The sequence below is a fragment of the Tupaia chinensis genome, unplaced genomic scaffold, assembly GCF_000334495.1.
Source record: "Tupaia chinensis unplaced genomic scaffold, TupChi_1.0 Scaffold139897_1, whole genome shotgun sequence".
NCBI lineage: Eukaryota > Metazoa > Chordata > Mammalia > Scandentia > Tupaiidae > Tupaia > Tupaia belangeri.
The window spans coordinates 24977-35693 of NW_006199776.1; positions in this window are offsets into that span (position 1 = coordinate 24977).

Genomic DNA, 10717 nt, shown 5'->3' on the forward strand with positions numbered 1-10717 from the left:
TTTCCCTCTGGGGAGGTCACATACCCTGAGGCATAAACCAGAAATGAACATATTAAAAGTGAGCTGAGAACATAATGCGTCGTCTTGTACCTCAAGTCCAGTGGAATCACACATTAATTACGTCAAAGTTGCAACTACGAAATGTGTCATGACGTAGCATTTCAGGGAATTTGTCCTGGTCTGGAAAACATGAAAGATGAGCTAGGTTTTACTAGGTAGAGAGTGGAGATTAAAAAGCAAAATCCTAGGCAGAGAGCCGCAAGTGGACAGGCCCAGCGGCGGGCAGGACCATGAGAACAAGGGAAACGAAGACGCCCGTCGTGGTCCTGAGACCGCAGCAGTCGGGGACCTTGCGGATCACTTCCAGGAGTCTTCGTTCTCACCAGTGAGAGTGGCCAGAAAGCACGTAGAGCATCTTAGCACGACAGGTCACTTTGGCTTCAATGGGCTGGAGTGGATGTCAGGACTGAGGTTGACAGAAAAACTATTAGGAGACTCTGGACATATAGAAGAGGCCTGATAGGTACCTTGAGCCTACGGTGCTGGTAATGGAGATAAAGAAAAAAAGAGGGATTTGCGACCACTCCAGAGATGGACACAGGGAGTGCAGTGAAGAAGAGGAAATCAAGGGTGATTTACACTGTATCCGCTGAGAAGCTGGGTGAGTGGCTGCGTCGTTTACTGAAGAGGGCCATTTTTGCTTTATTTCATTGGTGAGCAGGGTCAGGAACAACGAGTGAACTGTCAAATTGCCACCATGAGATTTCTAACAGGTAGCTGACTGTATCAACTTTGTATTCTGAAGAGAGGATTGAACTCGAGTGAATACATTGTGCTTCAGTTGTGTGTAAATACACATCGAGGTCATGAGGGTAGATAAGATCTCCAGTAGTGTAGGAAGTGCTCATCTGCAGCTATGTGGGAATCCACATTTGATGAGTAGTTACAAGATATTTTTCTATGCAAAAATATCCGGAGAAGTCATCAGTCATAAGGAGGAAAATCAGGATCTATTGCGTCGGAGAAGCTAATGGGGAGAATTATATGCATTTCCCACCTCAGAAACAGAATTTGAGGCTATTTAAGAGTAAATTAGGGCACCAGCAGTTGGCGTAATGGCTATGCCACTGAACTATCAAGAAAGACTGAGAGATGCCTTTTTTTAATGTTCCAAATATTTTATCACAAGTAAATGAAGAAACCAATTTTACATATAGCCTCAATATCTAACTTCCTTCAATTTGTTCTCACTTAAGATCTCCTGGGTTTTGAGGTCCTTGGTTTGGCATGGAGAGACTTGGAAAGGTGTTCCAGAATGATCTGGTCCTTGATTAAAAGATGTGGCATCTCTTGGGGCCAGCAGTTGGTGTAATGGCTATGTTGCTGGACTCCATGTACTCGACCATGGTTCGAGTCCCAGACCCAGTGGCTTAAACTCACACCAGGTGCATGTGCGTGCATGCCCAAGATCCCGAGAGGAGAATGGAGAAGGGATTGTGGCATGGCCATCCCCCCTGGGGGGGGGTGATTTTTCTCTTTCTGTCTCTCTGTCTGCCTGGCGAGCGCACGCACCCTATAACAAAAACCTCTCAAAACAAACAAACAAACAAACAAAAAAGAGTAAATTAGAAGACAGCCAATGGAAAACACCCAGCACTCATTTCCTCTGCAATCAAGGTGTAACCAATGACTCAGACACATTTCAACTGGAATTTCTTTTTCTTTTTTTTTTTTTTTTTCTTTTTTTTTTGGAGAGGTTTTTGCTATAGGGCACGTGCGCTCGCCAGACAGACAGAGAGAGACAGAGAGATAGAAAGTAGGAAATCACCCACCCCCGGGGGGATGGCCGCGCCGCAATCCCTTCTCCTCCATTCTCCTCTCGGGATCTTGGGCACACACGCACACACGCCCGGCGTGAGTTTAAGCCACCGGGTCTGGGACTCGAACCACGGTTGGCTACGTGGGAGTCCAGTGACATAGCCATTACGCTACTGCTGGTCCCCTCAACTGGAATTTCTAAGGGAGAGCTCTTAAAATCACCCAGGAGAGAACTGGTTTTCTGGAATGTGGAAATTGGAAAGAGACGGCACAGAAAGAAGCTAAAGCACCCAGCAAGCTGAAATCAGCACATTCTCCTTTGCCTTGAGAGGTCAAGGGCAGGCCCCCCAGCAGCCTCCAATATCACGCGGTGATGGCTCTCCTGGCTGCCTGGGTGTCCAGCACGCTGCACGGCCCCAGGACCAGGGAAAAGATATCCCTGCAAAACTCCAGGGAAGGCTCTCACTCTGGCTGACCCAACTCCCAGGACCCAGACAGCTGCAATGCAGAGCCATATTGAGCATAGACAACTGCTGAAGTGAAGCTTGCATAGCCTGCAAGCCTTCACGCCCTGAGAACCCACCAAAATCCCGCCAGGCCTGCATGCGCAGCTGTAATAAACCCCGGCTACACTGAGCAAAGGACTATGACCCAGCACCAAGCCCATGCATCTTTATACACTGTGAGACAGACAGACCAGCGCAGCTCGAGGACGGCTTCAAGGAACAGAACATGGCATGCGAGGACATGCCCGTGCTTCTGTAGAAAGGAAAATTAAAATTGCTTTCTCACTGGCTGGCAGGCCTGCACTTGCACTGTCCCTTTGCCAGCTCCAAATTCTACAAACAGCTTCCTGACCACCATGTCCCTGGGCAGCACAGCTTCTTGGGGACTCCCTAAGTGTGAGAATAGGGGAGAAAGCAGCTTCTGAAGAGGGCACTGGCCACCCCACCTCTTGGGCAGAGAGGAGATGCAGAGGTGCATTGTGGAGGCCCACCAGCAGCCTCCTGTCACACGCTGGCTCCTGCTAGTGCCAGAGGCCCCCCTAGAGCCCCTCACCACCCCAGTATGGTACCCATTAGTGCAACAGAGGCCTCACCAGAGCCCCCACCCACCTGCTGGTGAGCTGGAGAAACACACCAGAGCTCCTGCCCACACCTGTGAAAGCCCCACCCCTCTCTCCTGCAACAGAGGGATCGCAGGGACTACTCTGGCCATGGACGTGCTCAGGAACTAGAGCAAACAGCTTCCTTCACCCTTAAGGAGTGTACACGAATGGCAAACGAGATGAATAGCCTCCTCCTGAGTCACAGCTCTGCAACCTGCACCCACATGCCCTTGTGCTCGACTCATTCAAGACCGAGGGTATCATTTACTTTCGGCAGACATCCCCACTCAGTCACCTTGTCTGGAGGAGAGTCCCCACCACTCAACAGGGTCCAAACTCAGTCAGCCCCTCCACGTGACAGCATTGTCATCGGCCTGAGAGAACCCACCCCACCCCACAGGAAGAAGCAAGTCCTCCACCAGATGCCCCAACATGAATGCTGGGACACAGATTATGAAAAAAATTAAGAAAACAAATATTTCTTCTCCAGTGAAGCACTAACACACACCTAAAATGGACAGAATGCAGGAACTCTCAGAAATGTTGGGAGTGGGTTTCAGAATATTAATTATGACAAAACTCAATGAGATGTAAGAGAACATAGACAAGCAATTCCTGGAAATGAGAAAAACAATCCATGACATGAATGAGAAGTTGAATACAAAGTTAGATAACTTCTTTTTTTTTAAAGATTTTTGTCACAAGGCATATGAGCTTGTCAGAGAGAAACAAAGAGAAACAGTGAGAGGGGAAGTAAGAATCGCCCTACAGGGAGGATGGCCATGCTGCAATCCCTTCTCCTCCACCCTCAACCCGGGATTTTGGGCATGCGCACACACGCATCCTGCGTGATTTTTAAGCCTCCAGGTCCAAGACATGAACTGCGGGAGACCATCTGGGACTCCAGTATCTGAACCACCACACCACCTGCTACTCACAGAAGGTAGTCATCTTAAACAAGCAGTCAAATAGAAATCCTGGAGTTAAAGAATACAATTCAGGAAATAAGAATTTAGTAAAGAGCAACAGCAAGAACTTAGACCGTGTAGAAAAAAACCATCTCTGAACTTGAAGCCCAAACAATCAAAATTAAAAAAAGTATAAAAGTTAAAAACAAAACAATATGGGACATTTGGGACACCATTAAGTGAATAAATAACTGTATAGTGGGCATGCAGGAACAGAAGAGATGGGGAAAAGCATAAGAAATATATTTCACAAAATATTAGCTAAAAACTGCTTACATCTTAGGAGTGATACAGGTATCTGTAACCAGAAAGTTCAAAGAAAGCCAGATAGATTAAATATAAGAGATTCTCCAACACACAACATTTTAAAAATGCCAAAAGGCAATGATAAAAATAAAATGATAAAAATAGCTACAAATAAGTACTCTTACTTAGAAAAGATATTTCATTAGACTGACCTTACGCCTGTCAGCAGAAACCTCACAGGCCAGGAGGGAATGAGATGAAACACTAAAAATTTTGGAAGAAAAATATTTTCGGCCAAGAATACTGTACTTGCAAAACTATCTTTCAAGTTGGAAGGAGAAATGAAAGTATTCCCAGACCAAAACTGAAGGAATTCACTAATACTAGATGTGTTTTTCAGGAAATACTTAATGTAGATTATTTTATCTGTAAATAAAAGAAGGATAAAAATATCTATGAAAATATGTAAAGGATTGAAACTCAGCATTAGAATGACTATGTGAAGAAGAAAAACTGATCCTAACCCAATCACTATGGAAACTTTCCAATAGTCAAGATAAACAAAAATAGAGGAAAATAAGAAAATTTAAAAGAACCAAGCAAAATAGACAGGTGTGAATCTGTACATATCAATATTATTGAGTATTGTGGGAGGCTGCGCACTAGCGAATATCGCGGGTTTCTCAGAAAGCAAACAATTACACAATGCCAAAAGCCATGATTGGCTTCCCCTCAAAACTTCACCTTCAAAACCATATTCTGATTGGCCACTAGAATCCCTCAGATTTGCATATCCGGCACCTCATGATTGGTCCACAAAGCAACCAATCATAACCCACCTTATACAGCCAATCACGACCCACCAACATGTATATAACCACGATCCCTGGCCTACAGTCGCCAGATGACCCTGAAGACCCTGAAGAGTTGTAACACCGCATTTTCTCCGGATGACCCTGAGGAGTTGTGACACTGCGTCATCTCCGGACGACCCTGAAGAGTTGTAACACTGTGTTGTCTCTGTGCTGCCCACAATAAACGACGACCCTGAAGAGTTGTAACACTGCGTCGTTCATCCCGTCTCTCACTCCTTCCCTCAGGAAACATGTTTGACTGTCCCCCGGGTCGGGACAGAGTATGAATAGATTAAATGTCCTAATCAAAATATAGAGATGGGCTGAATGGATTAGAAAAATGGGGCCCTCTCTCTGTGGCTTGTCTGAAACATACTTTGTTAGTAAAGCCACATATAGACGTGGTGAACAGCTGGGAAAAGTCTCTCATGTAAATGGAAACAAACGACTATAATAAAAAGCAGGTGTAACAAAAATCAGACTTCAAGCCAAAATCTGTAAAAAGAGACAAAGATAAAATAATATTAGTGGGATCAACTCACCCAGAATATATAACAATTATAAATATTTACATGCCCAACATCAAAGTACCCAAATATATAAAAAAAAAGAATGCTAGGCTTAAAGAAAGAGAACTGCTCTAAGTCATTAATTGTGGGGATGTCAACACATCCCATATCATTGGATAGGTCATCTATAAAAAGTGAACAAGGAGACACTGCAGTTAAATGACACCGTAAACCAAAAGGACTTCACAGACATTTATAGAACATTTCATCCAACAAATACAAAACACACGTTCCTTTCAGCTGCATATTTTCTAAGATCTGCCAGCAGGACTCAAAACAAGCCTCTACAAATGTAAAAGAGTAGAAAGCATGTCTAGTCTCTTTTCTGACGACAAGGGAATTAAATCTAAAAATTAGCAACTAAAAAGACCTCCCGATAAATACAAGAGGACATGGACATTGCACAATCTGCTATCAAATTATTCCAAAACTATTGGAGAACAAGGAATAACATTTTTAAATTTCTTGAAACAAATGATACCAAAATATGACACTTCGAAATTTTTGGAATAGAGTGAAAGCAGTTCTAAGAGGAAGTTTGTAGCAATTACTAATTACAAGAGAAAGACAGAAAGATGGCTAAGAGATGACCAAATTGTGCATCTCAAAGAAGTGGATAAATAAGAACAAACTAACCCCCAAAGTAATAGAAAAAAAAATAAGATCAGAAGTATAAGACATTGTGACCAGCAGTTAGCATAATGGCTATGTCGCTGGACTCCCATGTAGTCGACCACGGTTCATATCCCGGACCCAGTGGCTTAAAACTCATGCCAGGCACATGTGCGTGCGTGCCCAAGATCCCGAAAGGAGAAGAGAGGAGAAGGGTTGCGGCGTGGCCATCCACCCTGTGGGGTGATTTCTTGCTTTCTGTCTCTCTGTCTCTCTCTGTCTGTCTGGTGAGAGCATGCACCCTATAGCAAAAACCTCTAAAAAAAAAAAAAAGAAAAGAAATATAAGCCATTGAGAATAAAGGAGTAGTAAGAAAATGAACACAATAAAAAAATTGACTTTTGAGAGGATAAACCAAACAGACAAACCATTAACAACACTAACAAAAAAAGAGATAGAATCCCAGATAAGTAAGATAAGCAATGAGAAAAAGGACATCCCAATGGCTATCACAGAAGTAGAAAAATCATTAGGTAATACTACAGGACATTTTTTTATATACCAACAAGCTAGAAAACCTAGGAGACGTGGACAAATTTCTGGGCACAAAAAATATACCTAGATTTAATGAAAAAGATACAGAAAGCCTGAATAGATGAATAAGTAGCAAGACTGAATCAGTAATAGTCTCCCAACAAAGAAAGCCCAGAGTCTGATGCATTTATGCTAAATTCCACAAGTTTAATTCTTTAAGGAAGAATTAACATGGTTTTTCTCAAGCTATTTCAAAAGATGCCAATGGAGGGAACCTTCCCAAACTCGTTTTACTAATCCGCCATCACTTTGATACCAACAGCAAAGACACACACAAGCACACAGACATATACACACACGGAAATATGGATCGACGTCATTGATAATATAGATGTAAAAATCCTCAACAAAATATTAATGAATAAAATTCATAAACACATTCAAAAGATTAAACATCGTGACCATTAGGATTTATCCAAAGATGTAAAGACGGTTCGACATGTGCAAAACAGTAAATGTAATACTTCACATTAATAGAAAAACAAAAAGCATAGGATCATATCAATTGATGTAGAAAAAGGATTTGATAAATTACAACATCCCTCCATGATTAAAACTCACAACAATATAGAAGGTGTATTTCTTAGCACAACAAAGGCCTATAGGACAAGCCCACAGTTAGCATAGCACTGCATGAGGAAGAGGTAAAAGCTTTGTTTTGTCACTGCAGCATTTCAGGGACGTCTGCCTTCTCAATTCCTAGTCAACTTAGCACTAGAAGTGGTAGCCAAAGCAATCAGAAAGAAAATAAAATAAAAGGCAGCCAAATTGAAAAAGATAAAGTTAAATTGCTCCTATTTGTAAACAAATCGATTATATACACACACACAAAAAAAAAACTAATAAATCTACAAAAAATAAAGTTTTGAATATGAGAGAGGATTTCTGCAAAGTGATAGGATTAAAACAACACAAAAAATTTATAGCATTTTTATAAACTAACAATTAATATACTGACGTAAAATTGAAGAATGTAATTCCATTCTCAACAGTCATACACGCACAAAGAGAATATCTAAAAATGAATCTAACCTAAGTTCTCCACTGTGAAAGGAACCAATCATGGCAATTGTTTGCTCTCTGAGGAACCTTGGCAGACTCACTGGTGCGCAGCCTCCCATACATGGCCACGAGGGTGCAGGTGCATTACCTACCACTCTCCTACCACCCAGCCCTACGATGAACTCAAGTTTAAACTAATGTTACCCATGTCCTCTGAAGAGAACACTAAAACTCTTTAGCATAAGAAGACATCTAAAACTAAAAATATCTTAAACTCGAGAGCACTGTAAATACTGCTTGCTCATTTAGAATTTAAAAGTAACATGTGGGGGCAGCAGATGGCGTAGTAGTTAAGGCGCTGGACTCCCTCATGGCTGACCCTTGTTTGAGTTCCAGACCCAGTGACTTGAAAATCATGCTGGGCATGTGTGCATGCATGCCCAAAATCCTGAGTGGAGAATGCAGTTTAAGAAGGGATCATGGTATGCCCGTTTCCCTGGGGGGGATTTCTCACTTTCCCTCTTTCACTGTCTCTCTCTTACTCTCTGGCAAGCATACATGTCTCTTGCTTTTAACCTGAATCAATACATATTCCATGCATTTTGCAGTAGAACCCTATGGGGATTTTGTTTTTTGAGGATAAGTCTCCTGAGAAATAGTTGTTCCAAACCTGAAGCCAAATGACACAAGTAAGACCTTGCTTTGGAAAATAAGCACATATTACCTTTTTAAATTTTCTCTAAGAGATTTCAGTTATTCAATAAATATGCTTTAAATGTGTGTTTTTCCTGGAATTATGAATTGGCTTCAAAGAGATTCATGAAACTTCCATAGAATAATGTAATGTGTATACACGTATATACCTGAAGAGAAAATTGTAACATAATATTGTGATTTTCCCCTTTGCTGAAGCAAATGATCCTTTAAAATAGTTGATGTTACCTAATTTCCAACAATGATAACCATATATCTATGTTTCTATGATTAGTCATGTATATGTATAAATATGCACATTTATATTCATTAAAATTCATTTATTTAAATCAAAAGTAAGTCATCCTTTAATAATAAAACAGCTATTCAGTTATGGCAAAGAATTGTAATGGATGGCAGAAAATACCTAAACTTTGTAAAGAACCACCATAAACCATACTGTCCTGCATTCAGCCTGCTCATATTGCAAACTACAGTAACAATGATCTCTAAACAAATACATTGCTTAAGCTTATAAATATGCTAAATATGATTAATACTCCATGAAAATAACATAAATGGTACAGAAGAATTGAAGACACTGGTCCTAATTTCAAGAATATTTATTTAATTCTTATATATTAAATGTTACTATATCATTTGCTCCTTGTTCCCACTAGCTTTTTCTTTTCTTTTGTTATCATGGTCAACAGTCCCTGCTTCCTGTATCCCACTGCTTGAAAGAGAAGGAAAAAAGGATTCTGCCATAGGCGTACGGGTGTGAATTATGTGGCGTATCACAAATGCTGTCATTTTTCTAAAAGCCAATGACCTAGTACTTATTTGTAAAATCTTGAGACACCTACATTTGTGGACTGAGGATAAAGCAATCTGTTAATAGTTTAGCATTATATGGCTGAATTTGTTATTTCAGTTTTTCAAGGTCTTTCTTTCAAGAAAACATGCCAGATAATTATTACTTTGTATGCCCAGTGACTTTTGTGACTATAGCAATGGCTGCCCCAATTCAAAGGACTTTATTTCATCATCGAAGTCTTACAGCTAGAGTATTTCAGTTGAAGGAAAAGTCAGCAATTAAATTACTTGTGCATAAGAGAAAAAAAAAAAAAAAACCTCGATAATTTCTGAAAACCAAATAACATAAGGTCATAGTACTAAAATGCGGAGCAACATCTTTTTTCTCATAAAGAAAAAAAATAAGAAGAGAGAAGAATCAGTAAAAGTCAATTTAAGACACGAGAATTTATATTGTATGATTTTATTTAATACTAACTTCATAATAGACTTTACTTTAGAAAATGAATGAGTACATATTAAGCAACATGAAAAGCAAATTTGCCTGATATTTCAGAAACAGCGTGGCCTACAGCCAGAAGTAGACTGGTTCTAACTTTTATTTTATTTTATTTATTTATTGGAGAGGTTTTTGCTATAGGGCATGTGTGCTCACCAGAAAGGCAGAGAGACAAAGAGACAGAAAGCAGAAATCACCCCCCAGGGGGGATGGCCATGCCACAATCCTTTCTCCTCCATTCTCCTAGCAGGATCCTACGCACACACACACATGAGCCCAGTGTGAGTTTAAACCACCAGGTCCTGGACTCGAACTGCAGTCGAGACTACATGGGAGTCCAGTGACACAGCAATTATGCCAACTGCTCATCCCTATTTATTTTTAAATGTTACATCTGTTCACTGAACATCATAACAGCATACAGAATGCAATTTCCCATCCAGAATACACTATATATAGGCTTAATCATACATGTTAACATCAACGATTAATTTTCCATTTCTTTTTCTTATATATTTTTTCTTGTTTTATTTTTGTTGTTGTTGTTTGTTTGTTTGTTTTTATTCCCTATTTCTCACCCACTGACATTTTTCACCCTCCTCTCACACTGTCTCTGGTATCTGGAGTTGCTTTCCATTCCCACATTTTATTGATTCACAAAATATCTTCATGAATATAAATACTCTCAATAGAAAGTTCAGCTGAAATATACATATCTATAAACACATGTGTGACTTTAGGCATGAAACTCCATGATTAGAATGAATAAACTATAAATTAGTTCCTACTGAGATTATATAGTTTACTGCAATCCTTACATAGTTTTTTTAATATATATATTTTTTAACTTCAAAAAAAGCAGTTTTAGCTTTAATAAACCGAAATTAAAAAAAGTTAAGAAAAATTTGCTTAAGACTTCAAGCCAGGAAACAGGTTTA